This window comes from Mustela putorius, unplaced genomic scaffold (genome assembly GCF_011764305.1).
Source record: "Mustela putorius furo isolate JIRA1106 unplaced genomic scaffold, ASM1176430v1.1 tig00003870_pilon_pilon_pilon, whole genome shotgun sequence".
Lineage (NCBI taxonomy): Eukaryota > Metazoa > Chordata > Mammalia > Carnivora > Mustelidae > Mustela > Mustela putorius.
Genome location: NW_025422022.1, coordinates 929,974 through 943,352, shown reverse-complemented (window position 1 = coordinate 943,352; position 13,379 = coordinate 929,974). Strand labels below are relative to the sequence as shown.

Below are 13,379 nucleotides of genomic sequence, written 5' to 3'. Positions count from 1 at the left end.
GAAATATTTCCTTATTTTTTTTTAAATGAGTTCAGCTTTGACCTCCTTTGTATTTACATTTTCTTGAGAATGTTTGCAAAGTGTCTTTATTTTGACACTTTGACATCTGAGTTTAGTTCAGTGCTCCAGTAGAACACTTGGAATGTGACCAGTGTCCATTATTTAATTTTAATTAATTTAAGTTTAAATTTAAATAGCGGTATGTGGTCGCCATATTGGACAGGTACAATTCTGGAAGAAAGAAACTGCAGAAACCAGGATAGTCCTTCAATGGTATCAGACACTGGGCTATGTATTCTAATTGGTGTATCATTCTTCAGGAAAAAAAAAACCTCTTAAAATACTGCAGGAATTAACGAACCATGTCTAAAATTTACGGAAAAAATAGTATCTTTAATATTCATAGAATAAAACTTCCTTCCTGTGCCGTCTTGTAAATCTGCATGTCCTTTTCCAAATGGAACCTCTTCCTCCCTTCCTGTGTAAGAGCTGCTCCCTGGTAGGTACTAGGGTTGGACAATGATTAGCTCTTCACTAGGTTTAACTACGTCCTAGTCCCTGAGGTCATCCATCAGTGTCATTAGGTTTGGAAGCAGATGGACAATTCAAGAGCAACCTATGGTCCTTAGACATTTGGCTGGTTGCCAAATGTGTAATTATGTTTCAGCAAACACTGGATAGAGCCTTCACTGATAAGCATAGTTTATTAAGGGCTGTTCTCATTAACAGTCGTGGCGATAAATTGTGCTAGTCTTATTGAAAAGAGATGACTAAAAGGATGCTAGCATGTTCAGAGGGTGGGGTTGTTTGCTTTGTTCTTAAAGGATAAATATGGTGTTTAAAACAGAAAGGTCTGAATTCAAGTCCTGGATATTATAAACCATATGCCTGAAGCTTATTTGATGGCCGGCCGCTTGGGGGTGCCCTGTAAAATGGGAATAACTCTTGTTTACTTGACAAGAATGTAGTTAGCAATAAATGCAGTGATGTGGATGACAGTGTTTGCTATTGAAGGGTCCAGAAGGATTATTTTATGATGAAGGCGTTTGAGAATGTACAGATGCAGGAAGAGGTCTCTGTACTCCCAGACGGCCTAAAAGCAGATCCTTCCTGAAGAACTCATAAATCCTCCTTTAAGTTTCTAGTAACAGAGGGAAAGAGTGTGTCCTGTCACCCCGGATGATAAATTGCTCAAACAGACTTGATTAAAACAAACCTTGCCTTCCAGTACTTTCATTCATCTATTTTGCAATCATTTCCCACCGTTTGTCATTCCTTAAAATCCTAACTCCCTTCCCGTGTTAAGATGCTATGGAATCCCTAAATTCTAATCACTTCTGTGAGCGGCCTTCTTTATGAGTCCTTGCATACACACCTTCACCAATAAGCTTTGTCTTTTCTCTTGCTAATCTGTCTATTGTCAGTCTAGGTTGGGGTCTGCAAATTAAATTAAATCTAAGAGGATATGGAAAAAAATTTTTCCCCAACATTAACAGGTGACAGATAGTGTTCCTTGTATAATGGTGGTTTGAGGTAAATAGAAAATCCAGCAATTTTGCTGGCACTTGATGACAAAAGTTCTCAAGCTTTAATGTACATCAGAACTTCTTAGTCCCCCTGTTCAACTCTGGCCTCTGGGTCTCCACCCTGAAAGTGTGCTGGTTCTGTAGATCTGAGCATAGGGCCCCAGGGGAGTCTGATACAGAGGCTTAAGGGAACCAATCACGCTTTGAGAAGCACTGCTCTCAGGGACCTCTGTGTGGGGGAAGGCTCAGAAAGCATAGGGGATGGCCTAGGGAGGCTCACAGGCATGGTGTCTGGGCTGTCCTTCAGTCTGCATTTCAATCTTAAGTTTAGTATTTGGTTGCCTAAGTGAAATGAGATATTCTTTTTAGTTCTGCTTTATCTCAATTTGCTGGTTGCTGTTAAAGAACAACAGTTCAACTGTATACATTTTAAAGATCTTACTGGCCTTATTAATTGATTCGTGATGCAGGCAGCATTACATCTAGCAAGTAGGGGAGCTCCTAGGAGGTGTACAAAATGGAGGGCTTTAGAGGGAGGCAGGCAGGATAGGGAGGCGATTAGCAAAACAAATGAAGGCTTGTTTCAGGCAAGGTCACCTTCCTTTGGGGGGAACAGCAGGGGGTCTTACTAGAAGATTACTTCATCTTCCTCTGGGGGATGGAGAGGGCCCTTGTGGCAGATGACCTGATTGGTGTTGACCAGAAAATTCCTGACTGACTGGTGGAGAAGGCTTCCTGGGGAAGGCTGAAAGGGCACGCAGATCAGGTATTAAGCCCCAGTTTGGTGACTTGGTCTGGCAAAAGTGACTCCATTTTGGGCCTATGATTTTCTTTTTAACACTACACAAAGACTTTGTGAAAGGGTTGAATTATGTTAAGGAGGCATATATCCTTAAAACACTAAGCTGTAATGGGTTTGAGTTGAAATTCAGGGTTCCACTATAGCCAGGGCGGAGGGGTGCAGGACCACCTGGCTCCAGGGTCCCAAACAGACCGGGTCCAGCCACTCTCCATTGGCAAAGTCCACAGACAGAGAGACTAGGGGTGGTGAAGCAAGAAAGGAGTTTATTTATGAGAGAGAGAGAAGCAGAGGGAGAGGGTCAAGCAGACTCCCTGCTGAGCAGAGATCGCTATGTGGGGCTCCATCCCAGGACCCTGAGGTCATGACCTGACTCGAAGGCAGATGCTTAACCCGCAGAGCCCCCCCAGGTCCCCCATTCCAGGTTGTGTAAGGAGAATGAGGGACAGAGGTCAGGGGGGACCTGCTGGTAGACAGTGAAGATCAGGTCATTACTGTCTTATGGTCACTTGTGGGGATCCCGCTGGCTCCGTATTGTCCTTGTTGCTGGAGGAGGTAGTTTTGGCTCTCACAGGAGACACTGTGCCCACAGGGTCTTCCCCCTGAGATCAGAGAGAAGCTGGAAAGAAGAACTTAATCAGGAAGCACAGACTGAGGTCAAATTCCAGCTTAAAACAGTGACTAAAAATAAGTTTTCACTCAGGCACACCTGGAATTTAAACCAATACTATTTACCTAGAGGAATAAAAGGCTAGCGTAGGAGTTATAAAACTTAGATTATCTTCCTAACTCTGCTAGGCAGATTGCTTCCTCTCTCCACAAATCCAAATCCGTTTCATCCCCTGGGCCCTAGGAGTTGTTTATGAAATGACATACATGCATGGAGATTGGTTACATGGCTTAAAAAACAAAAAACAACAACAACAAAAATTTTTTTTAACTTTTTTTTTTCTTTTTAAAGACTTTACATCGATTATTTATTTTGCATAAACCACATCACTCCAATTTCAATGCGGTTTTTCCCAAGCCACACATGGGCCCGGGCTGGGAGGATCCTCCCCCGTTTGTGCTTGGCGCCCTCTGACCCACTCCTGAGGCCGCAGGGAAGCTCTGGTCACACACATAGATAATAAATGAATTGTTCATTTGGGTTCCGCCTTTTGCCTCCTTCTCTTCTGTCAGCTTCGTCAAGGCAGCCCAGCGTGAATGCAAAGGGCCGGCTGCCTGTTTACCCCCAGACGTCTGGGGTTATTTTGTGTGACAGCCTTCACATCTGAAATGATTAACCAGCGACTGCGACATCCCATCCAAAGTGCAGGCATGGAATGACTTTTTCGGTGTTTTTATGTTCTGGACCAAAGAGATGGGGAGAGAGAACAAAACCAACGCACTTAGAAGTTTGCCAGTGAGGTCTGACTGCTGTCTCGCTAAACCTGCGCTTCACGTGCCCTCAAGACTTCCCCTGGCACCTGCCCCCTGCACCCTAGAAAAAGCGGGCTTTGGGAATAAAATCTTGTGAACAACAGAAACAACACACCACTATGGCATAACTCTTCTAAACTTTAAATCCTTCGGATTTACTGTTTTCCTCTCAACTTGGCATGAGGGAACGCGTCCTGAGACGCTCTTCCCGCCGCGCGTCGTGAGGGCGTCTGTGACCCGGGCCAGCCTGGGGAGGACTTCTCTTTTCCGAGTCCTATGTGTTCTGAACATTCTTCCCTCAGAACCAGGAACTCGAAGGAGTGATATAATCCCTGACTTCCCAGCGGGCCATTTTTGATAGTATAAAATGATGGGAAGGCATCGTTGTGTGCAAAATGTGACGTTCATGACCATGGGCACATGGAACGTAAACTAGGGGGCTCCTGACCCCTCTGCTTCTTTCCTAGAGAAGGGACGCACTATTCTCTCAGACATAAACACTCTAGACCTGCATTCCTTCCGTTCTCCGAATGTGAATGTGTCCTCTCCAGATGGCTCGCCATCAAAATCCACGGACATCTGAAGAAGCTCTCCCTGCTCGGCCATCGTTCTGGGGCTGTGCTTTCCCCATCAGCCACCTTGGTCTTCCATAAGAATCGCTCTGTTGCTCTGTAAATTTGCTATGACTGTTATCTCATCCTTTTTCACAAGGGACCTTAGAAATCTTTTTATCCCCCTGCCCCCCCCCCATTACACAGTAGATCATTCAGCAAGGCCTTTCCACTGTGGTTAGAAATCCAGTCGTTTTGGAAGTTGCCATTCTTATGCAAAACGTCCCCAAGTTTTGCAAGAGTTAGAAACGCCTACAAAAGTTCTTTTATATCAGGGTTACCTGGAACTAAAGGGGCATTTTGGTCACAGCGTCTGGTACCGTGGTGAACGGGCCCCCTCGCCAGCCGACAGTTGGACTGTGTCCCTGAATTACACTGACGGGCTGTTTCGAGATAGCAGAGCAGACATCCCAGGCGTGGTGCAGCGTTATCATCATTTTCTTTCATTCTTGCTCCAGTTCCCGCAGATGGTACTCCTGATCCTTTCGTAAGAGAGACACGTGAATGTTAAGCACCTTGCTTAATGAAACTGTTTTTGTAGGAGAGCCTGTGGGAAAGCAGGAAAAGGAAGGTGGATTCTTGTGGATACAGTCATGTTTAATCCCATATTTCTGCACCGGGAGCCTGGCCGGTGGGCAGCCACTCTGAGGCAGAATGAGTTGGAAAGCTGAGGCTCTGGGGCGCCTGGGTGGCTCCGTGGGTTGAGCCGCTGCCTTCTGCTCAGGTCATGATATCAGGGTCCTGGGATGGAGCCCTGCATCAGGCTCTCTGCTCAGCAGGGAGCCTGCTTCCTACTCTCTCTCTGCCTGCCTCTCTGCCTACTTGTGATCTCTCTCTCTGTCAAATAAATAATCATAAAAAAAAAAAAAAAAAGAAAGAAAGAAAGCTGAAGCTCTGACCCTGGGAGGGATGGGGCCAGGGCCGGGAACTGGGGTGCACCCGGGGAGTGGGCAAGAAACAGAAGGCTTCACAGCAAAGCTTGGCACATTCTTTGAAGAGAAATCATCATCTGTCTCCATCAAAGGCCTGTGCGCATAGGGCCGGCTTATTGGATTGGGGAGAGGGTGGGGAGGGGGGGAAGCATACTGGTTTTATTTTTAATCAGAATTGGTGGGGAGTTTTAGGGGATGCAGAAACTCTGATTGGCCGCGGGAATCCAGTGTGGATTTTAATTGTGGCGGGATGATGAGCCACAAAGCCGTCCTTTCTGCTGAGAATGGCTGCCCTTTCCTTTGATCTTACGATTCCGTGTCCTCTCCCCAGCCCACCGTGTGGCACCACCACCACCACCACATCTCTTAGATTTCAGCTTAGGGATTCATGTCCTCTATTAAGCCCTCTTGGAGCACCCCCCCAAACCTCCTCCCAAAGCCCCTTCCTTGGTATCTCTCTTGCTTCTTATTCTCCATCTCAGCATTCTTGATGGAACAGTTTTCTGGGCTGGGAAGAGCCAACATTCTCAGACAAAAGAAACAAATCCAAAGATCTACATCTTCTTGCATAACTGAACACTCGTAAGTTTGCACAGACTTTTCTTTCTCGAACAGCATTGTTCTTTTTTGATAATAACTACCAAAAATTATCACATAATTATAACATGTGATGTAACTATAGGGGAGGAAAGATCTTTTTTCTCTACCCTCTTAGGTTCAGTATCTGGGGCCATGTAAGTTAAATTCACAAAAGGCATGCAGATTTTATTTGATGTTAACATTTTAAGTTTCACGTGTACACAAGTCTCACAGAAACAAAAGCAAGAACCCAAAGAAGGGTTAGCCTTCTCTGTTAGCTCTGAGAGCTTATATATAATTATAACAAAGAGTGATACTCTATGGAGAGATTGCCTGCAGGAGGCAAAGGGGTCAGACTCCTAGGGTTAGTAGATTGTGGAGATGTCATTCCATGTGGGATGTAATGGGAGATCGGGCTCTTTCAGAGAGCTGGGTGATGAGGACTCAGGTTGGTGCCATCTCCAGCCACCAGAGTCGTCTCGTTTCCTCTTCCTGGGACCAGAGAGGGAAAGGGGACACCTTCACACTTCACAGAGGAAAATGTATTGCCTGTCCTTGAGGCAGAAAGGAGGGCAGAGAGACTTTTCCTATATCCACGGTGTCTCAGCTGCTTTCAGCTCCCTACAGTCCTACCACCAAAGTGGCACGTCCTGGTGTGCATGGTCGCATCTCCAGCCTTCCTTTTACAGATGAGAAAACTTAGACCCCAGGGGAGTACTTACCAGGCACCAAGCCCATGCCGACGGGGGCCTCGCTGGGCCTGTCTCCCACACTGGCTGTCTACACCCTTTGTAGATCCTGTGCACATCAGTATGCAGGGAATCCGGACCCTCCTGTACTTCCCCAGCCGGGCCGCACCGACACCTGGGCTTCAAATCTGCCTCTTCCCTTTACCAGCCGTAGGTGTGTGAGTGGTCACTCTACTGAGCCTCACCCATGAACATTAACACCTACCTGAGAAGGGGTCATGCAGATGCCATGCACACAAGATGTGTTTGGAAAACCCCACCCTGCTGTGAATGAACCTGGGTACATTACTGAGCCTGTCCAAGGCTGTTCATACCATCTGTGCAACACAGACCCAATAGTTTCCCTGCAAGAATAAGAAGAAAAGAAGAGGGCACCTGGGTGGCTCAGTCAGTTAAGCGTCTGCCTTCAGCTCCGTTCGTGATCTCAGGGTCCTGGGACCGAGCCCTGCTTGGGCTCCCTGCTCAGTGGGGAGCCTGCTTCCCCCTCTCCCTTTGTTGCCCCCTGCTTGTGTTCTCTCCCTCTCTCTCTCCCTCAAGTAAAATAAATACAATCTCAAAGAAGAAGAAGAGAAATAAAAGACGCCATGCATAATGACAGGCACACACAAGCCCTCTGTAAATGGTAAATGCCATTCCCCCCACCACCACAACAGCTCTCCCTTAGGCAGCAGATGCCCACTGGGAGCCACAGCGGGAGCAGGGGTAGGTGGAGATCTTCTCTAACAAATGGGCCTACAAGCTTTGATGCTGTCGAGTGGCTTTGAGGAGCTCGTTGTGTTAGCGTTTGGTGCAGAGAGCCCTCAGAGGCTCCATTCATGATAGATCCTCATGCCCTCACATCACTGTGCTGCATAAAACCTCCTGTCCTTCTTAATTAACCGGATTCTCTGGCTCCCGTGGAAAACTGTGCCTCTCTTCATTTCTGTTGTTTGAATTCAGCTCACATTCGTGGAGCATCTGGTAGGTGCTGGGCACAATGCTAGACATTAAGAAGGACGCAGAGAGGAGCAAGTCTGGTTTTCATTCTCAGAGAGCTCAGGGTTGTAGTGGGGGAAGGCGGAGTAAGAGGTTCCAGAATGCACTTGCCGAGCGTCCAGGGATCCCGAAGGAGGAGGTTGCATCTGGCTGGGCTGTCTGGGAGCTGACAAAGGAAGGTGCAGGGACAGCTAGGCCTTACTGGATGGGAGGGATTTGAGCAGACAGAGGCAGAGGGGCGGGTGGGGCGAGGCGGAGCGAGGCAGAGAGGCACAATGCAACTCTTGGAGTGGTCTCCTGGGCGCTGCACATTGGGTTATGTGAGGAGAGCCCAAAGTGAGGGGGAATGGCCAGGAAGGTAAAATCAGAGAGAACTGTCAGCATGCTCGGAATTTGGACGTGACTTGGTATTTTTGGCAATAGTGAAACATAACAGAGCTGTGCGTTAGGGTCAGTAGTCTATCAGTGGTGTCAGGCGACTTAAGGGGAAAACCTTCTTGCAAAGCTATGGTAGCAGTCTGGATAAGAGATGTCACGGGCGGAAGAGGAAACACGCCATGGAGACTCTGTCTTCTGCCTCCAGCCGCCTGGCGAGGATGATCAGGAAGATGTTCTGGAAACATCTGCTAACTGCCGGGCTGGGGGACACGCACATCTCAGTGTGTGCGCTTTCCATGGCTTCCAGCAGCCACCTGTAGGATTCAGCAGAGCAATACTTGACTGTGGTGCTCCCCCAGGGTCCGGATTTGCGTCTGCTACATTATAAACTCTACATCCTGTGTCTGGAGGGACAGACGGATGGAGCCCCCAGGAGAGACAATCACCTGACTTCTGGCAGAGAAAGTCACACTCTGCATTGTAAAGGCAAGACACTCAAACGGGTGTAAGAGGCTGAAGGGCTGCCTCAAGGGCATGCTGCTGTCTGTGGGGTCACAGTAGGGCTTGGCCCGATGGCGTGAACTCAAGTCCCGTGGTGGAGGAGTTTGGCAAACATGTGGGGGACTTAAGCCGAGGAGTGTTCTGTTACTTGACGCTTGTGAATGTGTTACTCAGCGGCTATACTGAGTCCACGTTGTGCACACTACAGGGCATGGGTGTGGTCAACTCAGGGTGACCTTGGGAGTTCCCTAGATGGGACTTGAGAGCAGCGCCCTCTGAGGCTTTGTTCCCTCTTGGGACGAGAGGCTTTGCCACAGAGGAGGCATTGTCTCCCAATTTCCAGGGCAGGACTTGGCTGAGAACTAGTGTTCTGTATGTCATATTCCTCATCTCCCCACCCTCACCCCATGGACAGGAAATCTAAGGTCAAGCACCAAGTAGAACAAACTCTTGTCAGAAACAAGATGGCCGCGGGGCAAGATGGCACTGGATCTTAAACCATCTCAGAATCTCCCGCTCACTCCACTACAGCTAGGGTGGGAGGAAAATCACTTAGATTCCTTCTGGCCAGTATATCCCCTCACCAGAGATCTATTTCTTGAAAATCCCTTCACAGTTGTTGGCCTGATCTGACCCTTTGTTTAGTTGGGAGATGCTGTTAATTTGAATATGGCACAAAGGGTTTTTCCAATTTGGTGGCAGAGGAGAGAGCTAATTTTAACTGACATATGTCACTTCAGGTTTGATTTTTGTTTTTATTGTCATCTCCATTTAAAAATAAACCAGGAGCAATTCAAGTGACCCATATTCTCCGGAGGTCATGTCGTAAAGCCCAGGGACCCCTAGGCTTGGAATTCGTGCTTTCTTCTGCTGCTACCAACTCGCTCTATGACCTTACTTTCCCCTTGAACAAAATAAACAGGTTGGGTGAGGTTCAGTGGCTGCAGGCGGGCAAGTGTGTGGCCAGACCCTGACCCTACACATGTTTTGTGTGACCCAGACAGTGTTGTATTTTCTAATTGAACTTAAAGGCCTTTAAACTGGGCAAGCACCTGCTGATTTGTCACAGGCCCCGCCCCTCGGGCCAGTTCAGTTTCACCCGTTTCTTATCTTCCTGGCATTTGACTCTGCCGACACCCGTGGGTGTTCTCTGAGTTTCCTTTCATCTGAAATAGACCGAGAGTTGAATTTCTCTGCAACCCCAGGTCTTTCGTGCCCCTGCCTGCCTTGTCGTTTGGGCCTTGGAGAAACTATTTTCACATGTCTGATGATAGGAAGAAAAAAAGCAAGCATGCAGTCACCCCGAGGCCAATAGGCCAACAGGTGTTATGAACTGAAAAGTAGCTTTGTTATGTTTTATTGTTAATATGCTAATGATGCAAAGGGAGCGTTGATCATGGGATCTCAGGCTTAAGGTGTCTAAAACTCTGCCTACGTATTCAGAGCAATGATTTTCCAAGTGTGGTCCCTGAACCCACATCATCTGGGACTGGTTATAAGTGCATATTCTGGGACCCTGTCCCCAGATCCCCTTGAGTCCAAATCCCCAGGCATGGGGCCCAGAAGCCTAGGTTCTGTCACCTTGAAAATGGAATGATACCATAGGATGTGGTATCATATACTATAATGATACCCCTCAGAGGGTGATAGGGAATGATGCAATGATCCGAAATATTTGTCAAGTGCACTGCAGCGGTTCTGGAAGTTAAGAATCCTCAGACTCTGCTGCAGGCTTGGTTAACACAGCTTGCCGGACTCGACCCCATATTCTGATTTGATTTGGGTCTGGCAAAGGGCCCTAAAATTTCTGTTTCCATTATGGTCCCAGGCAATGCTTATTTTGCCGGTCTGGGTCCACACTTGAGAACCAGGGTTCTAGGAAGAGCATGTGAGGAGTCCTCAGGGAGAACTTGGGGCATGAGATGGGGTGAGGATTGCTATCCAGCCTAGACTGAACTCCCTTGGTGGACTGACCCTTGGGCAGAGACCTGAAGGGAGGGAGGAGAGAGCCATGTGACTGGATGGGGTTCCAGGCACAGGGGACAGCCAGGAAGTGCAGCAGTGAGGCCAGTGTAGCCAGAGTGATGTGAAAGAGGGGTGAGTGGCAGATGATGGGGTCTAGGCGTGCGGCTGGGGTGGAGATCACACGAGGTTTACTGGAGTAATTACGAAAGGCTTTGCTTTGCTCTGAGTGCCGTGGGAGGGTGACGTGATATGTGAAATTGTCACCTGGAGCAATCATGATCATACACTGCTGCCTCTTCTGAATTAACTAAGTCCTTTGCCAAATAATTCAAGGTGAAAAAATGAATGATGGAATTAGAACACCAAATCACCATTTTGTACCCCCTAATGAAGTAACTGACATGGGCCTTGATCATCAGAGGATGGCAAAACCAGTAGCAGGAATGTTAGTGGATGATTCCGGAACAGGAGACTGAGATGCCCCCACTGGACTGGTTGATTGATCTTCACATCATTGGAAGCTGGTGCACCCCATGGGGGAGGTGACAGGAAGTGCGGACCTACCCATGAACCCTTCTTCCCTAAACCATTGGACTTGAGTCCAACCAGATCCTTAGGTCTAGCTTTTCCAGTCCAGGTTATGAAGGAACCATGGGAAGGTAATCCCATAAGACCAGAACCCTTCTGGTTTCTTCACCAGGACAGTGTCATGGGGGAGAAGGAGATGGCGAGGGGCTTCTCTAGCTTGAAAGAAACCTAAAGGATGTGCAGCATATAGACCTGATTTTTAAAAGTACAACCAGGTGGAGACTTTTTTGAGGTAATTGAATAATTTGAATATGGACTGGATATGAAACAATATTAAAGAATTATTTTTTTTATTTTTTTTAAAGATTTTATTTATTTATTTGACAAAGAGAGATCACAAGTAGATGGAGAGGCAGACAGAGAGAGAGAGATAGAGGGAAGCAGGCTCCCTGCTGAGCAGAGAGCCCCATGTGGGACTCGATCCCAGGACCCTGAGATCATGACCTGAGCCGAAGGCAGCGGCTTAATCCACTGAGCCACCCAGGCGCCCCCCTATTGTTTTTTTTTTAGATGTGATGACCGTATTGTCTTTACATAAGAAAATGTCCTTTTGATAGCTATACATACATTAATGCTTAGAAGTAAAATGACAGTATTTCAAGCATTTGATTTAAAATATTATAGGAAAGAGAGAAAAGAAGCAGAAGAACCAGGAGAAGCAAAACACTCATCATTGTTGGCTCTAGCAGGTAGTATATGAGGATTGAATACACTCTTCTCTCTTCTTCGCAAATATGCAAAATTGCAAAAGTTGGGGTTTTTTTAATTAAAGTACAGATACAAGAGAAGATGGGAAAGTGAGAAAATAAGAAAAAAGGAAAGCCCTGTTTAGAAAGACTTAAGTTACTAATAATTCTTCCCGAATTAGGAAAATTATTCCAAAGAGTGAAATGCATTCACTATTGCTACATGTTACAAGTAATGATACTATGAACTCACATTGTGATACATTCTATTTACCATAAACCCAGCCCCAAAGTTCTTGATCCCTTGCCAGTCTCATAAAATAATGACAATATAGGCGATGATGATGATGAGAAATAAATGTTGGGTAATCTCTGCCCTCGGACATTTGGGGAGCTAAGTGCAGGCCGCTGGAAGTCAGAGCTGGAACTAATTTAGGACTGTTCTTTGTGGCTGCACCTGCTGTTTCAGATCACAAAGCCTGGGAGTCTTCCTTTGGCTCAAGTGCATAATCCAATAATGCAAAAAGAATTAATCAGTAAGTGTGATCTCGATCCGTAGCATGGACAGAACTGGAGAAAATGAAGTTTGAGAATGGTTACTTTGGAACTGGCAACTGGAAAACCTGGACAGTAACTTTTGAAGTGTGTTCTTGACCCTAAAACTACACCCTCTGCATCTCTGGGCGTTCACTGAGCTTGAAAAGGAGATCTGAACTGCAAGGATTACTGTGGACTTGAGGCCGTTCGGGCATTTGAAGTCATTTCTCTTCTTGGATTTTTCTTCTTATTAAATACCCGGAGACAAAAAAAAAAGAAAAGAAAAAGAAAAGCAGTATTAATTTAAATTCTTAAGCATGTCCTACTGAACATCAGTCGCTGGTTTTTAAACAGTGTTTCTGAGCAGAAACATTACAGAGCATTTAAATCCTCATTCCTCCTTTTGAGGAATTGTAATGTTATTTTTTAAAAATGTAAATTAGTAGAAATAATTTATCTTTTGGAAAGGAAACAACTTTATGGTTCATATTGGGTAACTGGGCTTTATGGTTGACATGTCCCCAAATTTTGATCAGCCTGTGACTGTGTGGACCACGATGAGCTCACACGTAAGACTAATTTCTGCAGATTTACCAACTGATCTCAGCCGCCGTAACACCAATCAATCCCACTGTAGGAATCTAAGAAAGGAGGATCATAGGTAAAGTGAGTGATCTAGACAGGAAGAATGCATTATGCAGCTTTTCATCTGACGGGACATCTGAGCCCCTTCTGTGTGCCAGGCACTGTCCTAGGCTCTGAGAAAGGGTGATGAGTGAAAGCGTAGAAGCCTTGGCCTCCATGGAGCTTAGATTCTGGCAGGAACAGAGTCCGTACCCACCAAGGGCTCTGTTTGAAGACAGCTCCTGCCGGAGGAGCAGGGAGGGGAGGGGTGGGGGGAGGCGCTGGCTTCAACTCCCACCTCGTTCCTTCCTTAGCTCTGTGATCTTGGACGAGTCACTTAATTACTCTGAGCTGCAGGGTCCTCTTATATAAAATGAGTATTAAAAACAACCCTTACATCATAGAGTCGCTGTGCAGATGAAGTGAGTTTCATGTGTGAAAAGTGCCTCCCAGAGCGCTTGGCCCACAGTGCGTGGGAGTGGTGACTCAGGCCAGCAGTGGAGACAT

The 13,379-nt window shown here is 46.7% G+C and overlaps 1 protein-coding gene across 2 annotated transcripts in view; it reads left to right on the top strand.

The window, feature by feature from the left end:
- SLC22A23 (solute carrier family 22 member 23) overlaps nucleotides 1-13,379 on the top strand; it is a 171,812-nt gene that overhangs the window by 102,479 nt on the left and 55,954 nt on the right. The window lies entirely within an intron of this gene.